This window comes from Mizuhopecten yessoensis, unplaced genomic scaffold (assembly GCF_002113885.1).
Source record: "Mizuhopecten yessoensis strain PY_sf001 unplaced genomic scaffold, ASM211388v2 scaffold2303, whole genome shotgun sequence".
NCBI classification, from domain to species: Eukaryota; Metazoa; Mollusca; class Bivalvia; order Pectinida; family Pectinidae; genus Mizuhopecten; species Mizuhopecten yessoensis.
Genome location: NW_018404479.1, coordinates 623,755 through 639,818, shown reverse-complemented (window position 1 = coordinate 639,818; position 16,064 = coordinate 623,755).

Genomic DNA, 16,064 nt, shown 5'->3' with positions numbered 1-16,064 from the left:
TCAAAGATGCAACACATGTCCGTGTCGTGGCGCGAACCCGCAACCCTTCGGTCACAAGCCCGGCGTCCTACCAATGAACTACCGTGCCTCCTAATGAATACACGAAAGAAAACCGCTGATTTGGTGAGAAGTTGGTTGGGGACGCACAATATTCTCCTAATGCGTCACGCAATAAAATGACAATTATGAAATAATGTGTTTTACCTCGACCTAAACAAATTAAAACAACATCGATACAAAAAGTATGGGGAACGTTGGAGACTCAAAACAAGAGAAAGAATCATCAACTAATCCGGAAACGGATGATCCAGAAGGGTAAGCGACTTCCTGATTCACCCGTAGGATCCGTTCGGTATAGCCTGTCCGCTCCAGGAATTAAACCTAACGTTTGAACTAAGTTAAACATGTTTTTTTTTATCATAGTTAGAAACCATCGTTTATTAGTTTATTGGTCAAGTGGACGCATTTATCATTTAAATCCTGCTGCTTAAAATACATTTCGAAACGTTATAAATTTAGTTAGATAAATGCATCCCTTGTTTTGCCTCGAATTACACGAACATGTCTGTAAAGTTCGGTGACAGAGAAAATGTAATGCATGCTAATGCCATATCCCGTATCGTTTTAATTTTAGTGATATGGCCAAATCTTTATGAAATTTTCTGTAAAATAATTGTAAATTAAATATTCTAGATGTAATTCTCATTCCTCTTGAACATGTACACCAATGTTATACTTATTAGGGAAGAAATAATGTTCTGGTGAGGGCATGATGCGAATATCTACTTCACAGCTCTGTAAATATTGATTGGCGATGCTCCACAATATCAGTTTCATATACAGAATGTATATTGTCCATTTTTTCAAGAGCCATTAAACTGCCCATCTTCGCAACAGCAATTAATATATTTAGACGGGTATCTAAGGAAACAACTCCTAAAACAATAGTGCGGCAGAGAATGTGGGCATGAGGAACCTTTGTGGACTTGTTAATACGAGCAGAAAACACCAATTTGGCAGGGACACACCTGATATGCCTCTCACGATTTCAGTGGGATATAGCAAGTATACTCCTTCCCCCACACCTAACTTGCAATAATTCGATGATTATCAATAGCTGATTAATAATTCAATTATTGGCACCAGATTTACATTGTTATCAAGTTCTTTACTTTGTTTTCAGAAAGAGAATGATTCATCATTATGAGTCGACATACTAGAGCAGTGTATATCGATACAGCGGTCTATATCCGATACCACGTAGGATTCCCTGGCATAATTGTCGCATGTGCAACAGAATATGACGAAATCAAAACTTAAACGCCATCGTATTGAAAACATCTCTGATGTGAAGTTAATTTAGAAAAATAATACCATGAGGCGTTTCAACTTGGTGGTAAATTGTTTTATAGTGTACGCTAAATTTCTATAGTTGGTGTTGCTGACTTTCAATATCGACTTTGTGTTCCAAATCGTCTTTGAATGTCCCTTGGGTTGTCGGGCGAGTTTCTGATTGGTGTGGGGGTATATGCCTCTTGTATAAACACCAACAGTGTGCGTTCATAATGTCTTCCTGGTACAATGAATGGTTTCTGTTCATCTTGTACTATTTATGTCAATGCTTTGACAACATAACATCAATATACATGACATTTTACTACTGAAACAATTATAAACAGTCATCTTAAAAGAGTTATATCCGCGCTAACCAACTCATCTGGTGCACACTATTATTCCTAATACAATTACTGCCATTAATGTAAAAAATGAACCGTCTTGTACGTGAAATAATCGCCCCTTGTGTACCCCAATACCATCTAGCTTCAAGCAAACTCGGATGGCCTTGACGAAATGCAGATATGCAATACGCATTGAAATGACAGTTTGGCAGGAAAGTCAATTATACACGGACAGGCTCTGTGTGGCATTTCACTGGTGAATGGATAAACGATGCTATCAACTAAATCTATGCTCTATGGGATTTTTAAATTACCGCAACACGTATAATCTTTTACAAATGGCAATTCCATAGCTTCCGAATACATGCATTTTAAATAAGTCTAAACATCAGTCTTTGGAATTTGACGTGCGGAAACGTTGAAATTGATATTCGTGATAACTATGCTTGATACAACTAAACTGTTCAATTCATACAGTTCTTCCCGTTTGAAAAAAGACCTTCTCTTTCATATTTTGCGAATCAAACGGAACCCATTATTTCACTGAAATAAACCAATATTGTGCCGGTATATTTGTATTTGCTTTCATACAATGATGCTCTAACTATAAAATAGTAGACACTGACAGCATTCGGGAACCTATTCTGGGGCTTCAGGAATTGATCGAAGTAAGCGATATATCAACAATGGTAGGTCAAAGTATCGCGAACCTTATGTAATTGATAACAAATCAAACCATACACAGTTCACAATACAATTCATGACGAGAGGCACATGGATCTGGCTTAATAGACAATTGATCACATAGTTATATTGCGTGTAGATGGAAATATGTCCAAACCAGGTTCATAAAGATGATAATAAAATGTAAAATGTGTCATGCATGACTCATGTCATTTTTTTTCCAGGGATATGTTCTTCAGGAATTGGCCCTACCAGGAATAATATGAAATAATTTGTTATTGGTAACTAACTTTATGCAGATATATGGACTGAAGAAGAACCCCTACAACAGCATTTCTGTTTTTCCCTTCGAGCTGGTCAGCTAAATATAACAAGGAACGCAAAGATATTCTGTGAGATATCCCAAAGCAATTAGGCATTCACATGATGTCAAGAGTGATATAACAATACATATAACAAGAGTCAGAATCATTGAACACAAGACATTCTAGCTACGTATCTTTTGAAGTTTGAGTGTGCTACTCACTGCTGCCTTTGGCAAACCCAATCACCGAAAATTAAACAAAGAAGTATATCAAGAAGTTGATACTGATTGTGGTGTTACTGTAGGAACAATAAGTAGACATATACTATGTGATGCATTTGTATACTAATGAACAGCACACATCAGATACATGTACATCGTACGACACATGCAGCGCTAGTTACAGACCGATAGGATTTCACTGAAAAATGTTCAGAAAACGTAATGCAACGCCACAATGGGTCTTACAAACTCTCAAAGGACCCTGATTCGGATAACGAGAATAAAAGCTGATTAGGTAAGCCTTCAGATTGATGATATATATCCAATGCATCTGTCTTCTTTCTTACGATGCCCGAACAATAACGCCGTTTACACACAACTCAATTTTGTGTTTGCAACTCAACGTATATGAGTTATGAACCGAAATATTCATCGTCCCTGTATGTTCGTCAAATAATATATATACTGTTATCCCTCTACACGGCAGGATTGAACTGCTGTTGTTGTTTTTCTTCTTCTGTGTCCTCTGCTTAAAAGACTATAATATAAACACTTACCACACTAGGGACCTCTGTCTTGTCTTTTCTCTCCTACCAATTAGGTAATGAGCACTGTCTCAGTTGCCATTTTTTTCATATGACCTTAGTAGTTGCTAGTGGTAAAATGCCAAACAAAAAATAAAACATTGCTCCAGGGAATGTTCTAAGCATGCAAGCGTTTTATATTAATGTGTTTTGTTAACCAGTAAGTTACTTAGATATGCTTTTATTACCGGAGAGGCGTAATTTTGCGACGATGAATTTTTAAGATTTCGATAGTGACCTGTTTTCCTGTTTTGCAAATGATGAAAGACTTGTTGGTGACATATTTACTATCAGGGGGTGCAGGGTGACTGCCCTTGTTATGCAGAAAACGCATCCACTGACAGGGCACCTGCTTTGCATCCATCCATCACATGTAGCAGGTTCGGGAAAAGAAAAGAGCAGTGTATCCAGCAGCATGGTATGAAAATGAGGGCCCTTTTCGTGAACGCTATCTTTTCATATTGACAATAATATATATATATATATATTTGTGCATTAACCGTCACGCTGTTGTATATTGCATACCTCTAACGACATTTTCATTGACTTACTTCATTAAAGATGTAATGCCCTCAAAGTGTGAAACAATAACATAACTCTAATATGAAATTTACAAATATCAACATACATCAGAAATAGAATTAGTATTTTCACCCTTTTATGAAGCCCTTTACTAACTTTTGAAATATCATAGTCGGTATCAGATCCGCGGATGCACTTACACCAACATAACCAGCCTTTAGCACACATACACACAACACAACACACACGGAGGCACGTCCTTAAATGACCTTAGCTGTTGACAAGTTAAGCCCAGTACAACCAAAGAAATCACACACTACAAATTCATTATTTTATTTTCATAGATAAAAAAAGTTGTTATCGGTGGTTGTCTTAAACTTTAAATTGAGTATGTCCCCACTCACCAAAAATATAAATACTAATAATAAAATTGCAAGCCTTGTACCTGAACACATGGGTGCCTCAATTACTCTATCTTCCGAATGTTGAGTTGATCGAATTTGCTTATGCAAATTTAATTTGTATTTACATATTAAATATACCGGTCCCGTTTGTCATAAAGGGACGAACACAACACTCAATTGCCGGTGAGTGCACTTGGATCATTTGGTGGCGATAATGTATGCAAAGAGTGAAATATTCTATACCGCACAGCTGTCTGATCACTCTATCAGTCATGGGTGATGTTAGGGACCAGAGTGATGTGAATGAACATTGGTGTATATTACCGTTGGCACAGAAGGGGAATGGGTGCTTTAACGTCTTAGTAGGAAGGGCCGCGATGACCAAGTGACTAAGGCGTCTGCAATGCTGGTACCACTAGCCCTCCACCAATGGGTCACGGGTTCGAGACCTACGTGGGGTAGTCTCCAGGTACTGGCCGTAGGTCGGTGGTTTTTCTCCAGAAACTCCGGCCTTCCTCCACCACCAAAACCTGGCACGTCCTTGAATGACCATAGCTGTTAATAGGACGTACAACACAAACAAATACAAATCTTTATATAAAAAAAAAGATGAGTGCTGATTTATTTCAAACAAATAATGCGTAAACTGTATATACATAGTGTATTATGAAACGATGTATTATGGGAATACTCGTGGTCGGACGAATCTACCAGCAGTCTACTACCACGTACATTGTATCTATGAAGATGACCCATGATACACCTGTGAGAGCACCTTGAAAGTTTAATAATATTTACGTTTTGCCGAAACTTAATGACATTGCACCATAAAACTGTTAAAAATGGAAGTAAAATGTCAATAGATTACGGAGTTTGTGAAATGTAACTTGGGCGATCATTGTGGAACGGACATATTGTACTGGATACTGCAAATAAAATGGAATGGTTGATGCGAAGAATGTAACAAAACTAGCAGCATTTATGCTCAGTAAATTTTATCGTCTTAATGCTATCTTTTGAAATCTTCGAATGAATACATTTTCAATATTCCGTTTAATAGTTAGAAAGCTGTCATAGTTCAGGCTATGTGCCTCTTACTGGCAAACCAACAATGCTTATATGTATTTCAAACTCAGTTTAAATTCAAATAATTTGATCTGAAATAAGTCCTTTGATTTATTGAGTTGTCTTTGGTAATTGATGATATTTTCATTGGAAGTAATTTTAATGTAATATTGCTTGCATAGTAAACATCTACTAAACTGTAACTGCTGCTGCCGCTCCAAGTACTACGAAAAGATGACAAATTGTCACTTATATGGACCTTCGTGCAGTTTATAGGACCCTGTATTCATCTTTATGTAAATGAGATAAGGGATGATAGTAGTCTAGATGCTCAAGTTTCAATAATTAAACATGAAAAGTAAGTTAGGATTCTAAAAAGGGTCTTCTTTCTAGTATTGGTAAAGTTGATATGTATTGATTCCTTAGAAAAAATGGTCTTAATGCAACACTTAAATTGAAAGCAGACTTATTCAGTTAAGGGTCACACATTTATATAGAAGAATTCCATCTTGATAATTGGACTGAATCTCCTCTTATCTCAAATATAACTTAATTCAAGTTTATCTTGACAATTTGGTGAACTAATCACAATTTCGTAAACCTTTTTAGTATTATATTTGTGCACAGGAAACACCTTCAAAGCAGCCTCGACCTGCGAATATAAAAAGATAGCAATATCAATTATCAATTTTGGGTGCGATTTATTACTGTTTTAACCCTATTAATCCCCGTTGCCTTGCTATAATTACACAATATCAATCCTTTTGTGTTCACTTCCTACACGACACGGCCTATTCACATTTGAACAGCACAATTATATTACGGCTCTATTTATTGAGTTATTCGGAGAAGCAATCCGGCTTCCGCCTTGGTGACTATATTGTCCGACTCATGACATAGATCCAGCATCTTTCGCTGCTGCTGCCTCTTGTACATAATACATCTGTAACCAAGAAGCCATGCCAGTATCAAAGAGAGCAACGCGCCTTAAAACATTCATGTACAACAGTTTTGTTTCTGTTGGTCTGCTCATTGGGATTGTTTTACTGTAGTGACAACTGAAACATAATATAAATTATTCAGGATATTGTCTTTTTAGTAAGTGCAATACAATTATAAAAAAAAGTATCGTAGGTTTATTGAGAGCCATAACTATCAAAATTATAGCCAGTGACATTTTCGTCATTTGTCCAATATCCAAGACGATCGGAATAACATTAAATAACATTTCAACTCTAAGACAATTTTGACTATCGCGTAAAAGGTAGATAATCGTTATTTCCGATGTTAAATAGATACGATAATCCTTTTTAGATTATGAATAATGTTCTGTGGCTTTCTCACAGTCACGACAATGAGTACCACGGTTTATATTTTCCCCGAATTCTCTGAAAGTCACTGCTATTAGTGTTGAAGTCAATACCATTTTCGCCGTCACCTCTCTTGCAGTCATATTAAAGATAAAGATAAATTATATGCTTGCAATAAAAATCATGGTGTGTCATTAACTGTAAATTTTAAAGTAAAGATCTAAACATAATGTACATGTACATTGCTCTGCAATATGTTTGTATATACATTTCGTTTTCTTTCAGAATATTCTATTGTACTGATCTTATGTACAAAATTAATGGACAACAGGCATAACCGATATAAGCCCTTTCCTTACAAAACATAACAGTATATGCATATCATAGAAAAGTTACTTTTACAGTTGTTTCTTTAAGTATTAAAATAAGAGATTATTTGTACTTTGAATTTGATTTGACAATACATATTTAAAATATCGCAATTGTTGTAAAAGAGATTATTTTACAAAGCTATTTGAGAATCTAATACAAATTCTGGTATCTCTAATGTAATTATGAACCGTCTCCATAATATTTATATTCATATATACGTTTCGTGATTGAAAACCATAAATAAAAGTTTGGGTATTAAGTGGACTAGCATCACTCATCGCTGACAGAGAGTTAAGTAATATTAGTCTTTGGTTAGTATAAAAAGGATAGTGCAGGAAAAATGATCACGATCTTCGAAGGGGGGACCACATATACAAGTGGGGCTATCATTTAGATGTGCATTAAATGAATCTGAATTAATGTATATACATATTGGTTCATATATTCATCGTAGTAGAAGGATTTAATATTAACTAGTCTGATTGTGTTTTTTGTTCTTTTCTGAAGTTGTCATTGTCAGTTTTTATGAGTTGAAGTGAACATGTACAATACATGACTCTGAAGTATGTTACATGTACAGTGTTGTTGATTTGTTAGATGCCAAATGTTGATCAATTACTTGCAACGATACACGATTAAGTCAATTGGTAAACATATAAGTGTTTGCTCATTGACTATTTTAACACCTTAATTGAGTTCAAGATCAGAACTGCAAAAAGTGTGATACGTGTAGGCGGGTTAACTTCATGATCTACCTCAAAGCAATAATAATAATTAGTATATGAAAGCAAACTATGAGTGACATTTCATGCACATACGTACACTGCGTGGATGAATTAAATGAATTAAAACTCTAATTATTCGACCTGACTATTTCACATATTGCATAATGTAAGCGCCGATGTGTTACAAATCAATTGCCCTCTGTCCATATATGTTAACACCTCAAAGCTTCTTAATTAATCAAATATGCAAATAGGACACTGCTTGCCTGCAGCATGACCAGTATAAAGATAAGACGCAATATTTTTTGCACTTTGCATTGCTGAATGTTAGATAGAAAGGCTGCCTTCAGGAAGTCAGTTGCTTGCAGCTCTCCCTAGTGGACTATCATGTAGGCCCTATCAGGAGTGAAGCGCATTTAACATCACGTATACAGAATAATTAACAGGAATTACACGGTATCACACGTTCGTGTGCATCTCAATGCTCCTGGTATCGTGATTAATGTCCCAGGACCAGTATTAAAACGTGACAAGCATATTGGTGAAAAGTTGTTCATGTCTTACCTTGGTGCGCACAAAACAAAAACGAATCGCAAGCTTCCACGAATACTACGTATTCCAGTGAATAAACATATAAGTTATATATCTGCCTCATTGAATCGTATGTAAACCTATTTGCAGGATATTTCTGTGATGATTTGTAACAATTTAATAGCCGTATTCGTATTTCAGTACAAGGTTAAGTGGTACGGTTCTACGAATTTATCGTCAGTCGTTTAAGCCAACAGTGTAATCAAAACCTCACTTACGTTTTGTTTTTGCTTATACAAACAATTTTTAACAGAACAGTAGAACCAAATCATCCAATACGCCATCCATGTCTTCCATATGGTTTGAGTGGATAAGGGTCTCACGCAACGACGGCAAGTAGGAAAATGTCCATTGCACGTGATACGCATTCAAATGTTAAATAATCATTTCTTTTCAAAAAGAGTTTTATTTCCTTCTACAATGTGGTACTATGTAACGGAATATTTAGAACTGTTTTCTTTTTAATGATATACACTTTTGCTTTTGACGAAATTACCTGACAGTATGTGCAAGCATGTTAAAGTATGAAAATCTAGCACTCCAAACAGTGATATGAACATCATTTCAGCTCGTCAAGTAATGGTGTTAAACATGTATACGCAGCAGGTACATATTCAGTGACTTTCAAAATTCACGCGGATCCTTTGTCGAACCTCATTTTTGAAACATAGATTATGGCTTCTTTCAAATTCTAAAGGGGGATTTATAAACATAAAAGAGTTTTTTAAATTACATCACAGAGAGTAATGCTGGTATTACGTATATTTAGAAAATATACATACATAACATAACATAAAGCCTGTAGCATCGTATGAGTTCATGAAAGCAAAGGACATAGTTTACTATTGTCCTATGGGAAATCTCATTAACTAACACTTTCAAACACCGGGACATTGAGATCAGTCATTAAGCCATGGACGGCAATTCCATTGCACTCATGCTGTCTCAATAATTCCTGTTCTCTGTCGTTAAGTCTACAACTGAACACATTAAACGTTATTGCCATCATTCAAAACACCTGTTTAAGAACCACTAAACCATACTGTATATTAGACCGCACACAAAGCGGATCACATATAGTGTTAGCTATGGTAGTTAAGCGTTTTGAAACGCAGTATATGGATGTGTGAGCAATCCTGCTAGATACCTTTGGTTTGTAGGGTATCTTGAATACTGTAAAGCGCTTTAAATTCGCAGGGTCTTCTAGACGTTTTCTAGTTTCCTTTATAAAACATTTGTAATAACTCAAAGACAGCGACATCCAGTTTCGGAAATAGGATTTTGCAATGGCTGAATTGTGTTCATGCAGTGTTTCTCCAGGTATTCGTATTGACACGATTTCAGCCGTTGAATGAATGTTAAATGTCGAAAAACATTGTCTGGAGCCGGAGGGACGTTTTAACGTTAATATGAAACTGTTGATATATTTGTGCATGGTGTTTCTATGTGTAATGTTTCATGTTTCATATACGCAAATGTCTTTCTCTTTCATCAGATAAAGTGAGAATAAACATTAAGTGGGGCATGTTGCTAGACGACAACCAAAATGAAACCTAATATTGTACACCCATATTACCATCATATCACTACACAAAGAGATGGCATAAGTACATGTAACAGTAGATACAAAATACTGAAACATGATGTAACAACGTAACATCAAAATAAGCCATGCATGTTCGGGTAAAGAAATGTTCTGCTGCATTCCACTGCATGATCGTAAGAGGCGACAAACGTGTGATCCTCTGAAGAATCGCGGATGAAGCATTGAGGAAATCAAGAATAAACCTGTTATTTTCCACTGCATTTTTATAGTAAAAGGCGATTACTGTGTCCCAAGAAGACATCCAATATACCAGTATTGGTAAGCTACCCACCGACACATCTCCATTCCATCTACATTCAATTTTCGGCGGAGTCTCTCTAGGCTCCCGATTTCATGTGACTTGCTGTTGCAAGTACGTTGAATCCCAAAATAAACAAACAAACATACAAGTAACACCAATAAAAATCCGAAATAAATCATAAACAACCGTTAATCATTCGGACTGAATCAAGGTAAACCATGATAGGTATTTGTCCCTTCCAACACATGTGACATCTGTTATGGTGGCATCTGTAATATAAAGAAAATGTGTACCTCTTTTACATTTGGAACTATTCTCTGCGACTGCCGACAAATGTATCGTGAGAAGCTATGTTTTTAACTACCTGTATCGTAATGGCCGAACTAAACTATTTTATCATAGACAAAGACCGTGTTACCTCACTGCAAGTAGAACAGCGTCACTTGATGGGACCTCGTAGCGGAAATATGTCGCCCCGGTGCTGTCCCCATCACAGCTAAACAGCAATTAAATCCTGCAACACTCAAACGACGAACGTGTAAGCCTAATTGCAAGTCATATGAAAGATTCCGATCAACACATTTACGTGCTAACCACTGATACATATCCGGGGACGTTTAGCAATCAGAAACACATCCTTTAGTGACGAAGACTAAATTAAGTCATGGTGTTTTTGTCGGATTAATACGTTATCAACCATGTTCGAAACAAATTTCCCGCTACAGCTATGATAAATTATTTTTTCTTCAATGCAAATACGTTTTAAAATTCCAACAATCATACCTCTAGGGAAAACATTAAACCGTGCAATGGAACTTTGTCACACGATGTTAAGTGCATTAACACATAATTTAGCGGCCATTGGAAATTCAGATGTGATTGAATTGCAAATTTATAGACCTGTGTTTGCCTGAAGTAATTAAAAAGCCTTTTTTAATTTGCTGAACACTAGTTTTGTTGCGATGATCAGCCATGCACCTACAAGTAGTAGGGTATTATAAGGATCACATTTAGTATAGTGTACATGTATATTGCAATGACATGTTAGTTTATTTCAATATATTACAAATGTTACACTGGGTAGCCAATGAACGTCCCTGTTTTAAAAGTACGCTACGCAGTGGAGTTCTGTGTATTCCAACATTTGTACCATCCTATATTAAATTGTATATTTATCCATTTCACGTAGTTGTTCAGCACAATCGTCATGTATTTTGTACAGTTCTATATTTAGTAATTTGTTCAGTTCTGTGTTAAGTATATAATACCCAATATAAGTCCATGAATACCTAGAATAACTTTTTGTTTCCTTTAACGAGCTTATATTTAATATATGTAAGACAAAGTCCTCGTTAAGAAGTATATCCTAATACGGTACTGTTTTTTACTTTATCATAAGTTAACCAACGAAGTTATGCACTACCATCAGTTGATGCCATTGTAACATATGATCATTGCTTCTTCATATGACCTTTGAACATTATACCTTTGAAGAGTCGTCTTCAAAGAATTTAACGTCAATCCTCCTACAGGAAACCTCATTCCGGAGGTAAGATCTCGTAACTGTGCAGGATATTTCGATATCAATTTCATTGGTCTGCTTCACATTACATTATGTCAATAGTTGGTTGAAATGTTTAGAAACAAAAATATATCTAAATAGATTAGTTACACTAAATCATTTGTTCCTTAGTTTAAATGTAGAAATGTTGATACAAGTATAAGCATAATGTATTTCCCTCAAAAACATTTTTTTTATCGTTTCAATGAAGAATGGAGTTTAACAATATGGTGACACGTTATATAATTTCATTTCATATTTCGAATAAATGATGAATTAAAATTTATAGATGACCCTGACATTAAAATTGATACCTCGCCATCAGCTATGAAACGAAGCCGTGACACTGCCTGTCATCATAGGTAAGGGTCTAAATGATGATGTTTTGGCGAGAAGGCCGATAATCGAAAAACAAAAAGTGTATGTCTTTATAGTTAACCAAGGACGCCAATTCTTTCTAATTAGTTGTATAACGATGTGGTATCATTTGTGCACGTCATTGCCAGCAGTGTGTCGTTAAACTGTCTTCAGGGATCTAGACAACTCATCAGCCTGGAAGTGTCTCGTACATCCATCGACCTCATACAAAGCAACATGATTGTATCACTCTAAATAATACATTATAAATGTCAAGTAATTGTTGAAAAATAATGCCGTGCTATCTTTATACATTTTACATGTATATGCCATTCGTGATGAGCCGATAAATCGGTTGTCTAGAAGTATATCAGGGCTACCATGGGATCCCCTCCTTTCATAGAAATCAGCAACTAGAAAGAGGACGTAGAGACAAACATTTTAAGACCACACCTTAAAGCTGTCATTCTTTGTACAAAACCATACTCTTTATAAGGAATTAACGTCCATGGTGATGCCGTGTTGACAATAACAACGTATTTAATTTGTATCAGTGTATTGTCTTATTATCAACTGTTGGTTCTGATTTGGTCCATAATAGTTTTCTTCTTTTCGCTATAATCGTTCTTAAAAGTCATCATGAAATATATGAGCTAAAATAAACTATACTACTTTCTCGCGTAATCGAATACACTAAACTGACATCTACAATGGGATATCCAATTTTGGATAATTACTTGTATACATTTTATACAATGTGCACTTACAGTATATTTGGTTCATTTCAGATTAATAGCAAACTCGTTCGATGTGATACCGTCGAGACCCTGACGCCAGCGGCAGTATGAAAATAGTGTACGTGTTCAAGATAATAACATTTATCGAAACATGAATGACGTTTGTTTTTGAAACGTTTATGAAAAAATGCAATAGGAGACTTAGGGGTCTGTACTTTCTCGTATATCAGCCGTAGATCTGTCAGACATCTAAGTATACGATGTCAGACATTTTGAATTTCAATCATGGAGAAATTGTTTTTCAATACGTATTTTATATGAACATATATATTTCATAATGTCAGTTTTATTTTTCCTTAACTGTTTCTCAACCCAGTAGCTGAAAACAAGAAATCAAACACTCAACTTAAACAAACGGGTTCATACAGTTCCTAAGGGATACATTTTACGTTGTGTGGATATGTAAAACTGCTTAATATTGACGAATAAATCGATGTGTGTTTTTTTCCTTTATGGCCTTACTTATCATTTAGTGTTTGGCGTTTCTTGACAGCGAACAAAGATAAATCAACACGCTAGGATGGTGCGGAATGGAAACGGAAGTACCACCCCGCGCGAGCATGTCAGCACATCACCTCCTCCCCTTTGGGGAGTTTCACACTATCGTGTGATAGATGAGAAAGCTGAAAAAGTCATTTTCTTCCACTTCTATTCATTCTATTAAATATCGACCAACCGTTTAACAGATTTTCGTTGAAGCTGAAATGTGGAATATACATACAGTATGTTACTAAGAAAATATTAAGAAGCAAACTGATTAATAGCTTAACTTCATTCTAGATAGCAGCCGTAAAGGTAGTTCTGCTAGATGTCTTTGCTCCTTTCCAATATTGCCATGCATTAAATTAATAAGTATGCTTGTCAGAATGATCAGTAAAATAGCAAAACAATTTATTACAGCGTCATCACAGAAGGCAACAATACATATTGGAAAAGACTCAACAAGAGTCTAAGAGACACAAGAAGTAATGAGAAGACATAATTAATCCCTCAAACAATTTGAGGCAAATCTGATATTTCGTAAAAGTGTTTGTTACTACATGGCAGGGTAGTTGTATTCCTAAACATTTTAAAACACGTCACGCAGGAATAAACTAAAAAGAGATGGAAGTGGAAATATGCCACACAGGAGTGAACTAAGAGGAGGCTGAAGTGAACAGAGTCGTCGAAAAAAACTATATAGTGGGAAAACAATATTCTGTTTGTTCGTTTAGTGTATGTAAGTTGTAAAATTAGGGTTTATTGCGATTCCCATGTGGCATCACCTGATTTCCCCAAGTTGATATTTGTATGACTAATCAAAGGGCAGTCGGTCTAATCATGACGAACACAACTCTATCTTTATGATAAAATAACACTAATTAATTACTTAAAATTATTGATAAGCATTTATCTAGTAGCTATATTGACAAGTAGGTGTTTCCATTTTACGCCAGGCACAAATGGACAGTTTCATGAAGTACTCCTGTATATATTGTCGAATAAGGAGCGTTTAGATACTGTGGTGCGAAGTTGTGTATCAATTCTATGAAATAGAAGACCTGCACGCGATAGACATCGACACAATTTCTTTATTATTTTACTTGCTGCAATATACATGTAGTTAATTCAATAATTTAAACGTCGTTCTGAACGTTTCAATTTTGTTGTCTCTTACATAACACAAACATAAATGTACAAACATGAAAACACTCTGTATTGATTCATTTGTTGCAATACTGTATATTTTTCAAGTCTTCATTTGATTGATTACCATTATTAAGTACATGCAGGAAAATTGCCTCTATAATAGCATTTATCGTTTACACTTCTTGTACAATTATTATATTAACATTTTGCCAATTTTAATCTTTCATTTACTTTTGATATGTGTAAAGTCTTTTGAGTTCATATTTCACTCCTCAGGAAAGTCAACAAAAAAACATCAATAATCGATCTGATGGTCAATCTTTATATATAATCAATTTAAATGTTCGTTTTTATTGGTAATGTGTATTTTCCCCACTTTGTCTTTGCTGGACTGTTATACCATCTGTCGATACATGTTTGACCTATTACATGTAGCAACATTTCTTCTTCAAAGCATCAGGTCCAAATTATAAAATTTCTATGTTTGGTTGAGTCTCAGGATAAGCTTGAAGCAGGTAAAAGATGTTGATGATATAGAGCTGTTGTCGACGCTCCACTCAGCTGTTATCGTCTGCTTTTATCTTCAAAGATATCACTGGCGATTTTCTAAGAAATTGGTTTTGGAACAGAATCCATCGTCATAATATCCTATAATGTTATTTTTGAGGTGTTAGTTAGATAATAAGATAGCACTTGGAAGCATGACATTCAAGTGAAAAGTAAATCAGTTGCCTTGATTGTCAATGTCATTATTCATCTCCAGTTAGGGTATGAGTACTTGATCTATGTATATTCGTGCGCAACCCAATACGTTACAACATTATCATTTGAGCGATTTAATTCATGTGATTTAATGACACTAAACAAGTAATTGGAAATTTTAAATGTGTATATGTATATTTACGCTATTTCATCTATGAAATTATATATATATATTTTTTTAATTTTTATTACGTTTTTTTTTTTTATCTTAAGTCCATGTATCACAATAAATAATGTAATTTTGTAGAAACCTGAAAATATTAATCCAGCCTAATGACTGTATATTACCTCGCAAAAAATGTACCCAAGTGTCTTGAGATGAGTTAAATATAATGTATGTATGTAACTATTCTGTGCAATGTCTTCAACTATCAAAAGTATGCTGGAAGCCATGGAGAGAGCTTATATAGGCAAAGCGTGTTGCTCAATCCTTTCGTTTAATCAATAAAATATATTTGAAATGAAATTATATAGTTGTGTTTAACAGAATTATCATTTCAGTTTCGTATTTCACTGATTAAATGGAATTTTCGACTAACTATACGGAGCTCCACTGCCTTATTTTCATTGCAATGATTCACTAACCCTTCACTCTTTTTAACAGAACACGAGGTAATCGAAATGTCGGGAAATGGGGTGTCCATTGTAG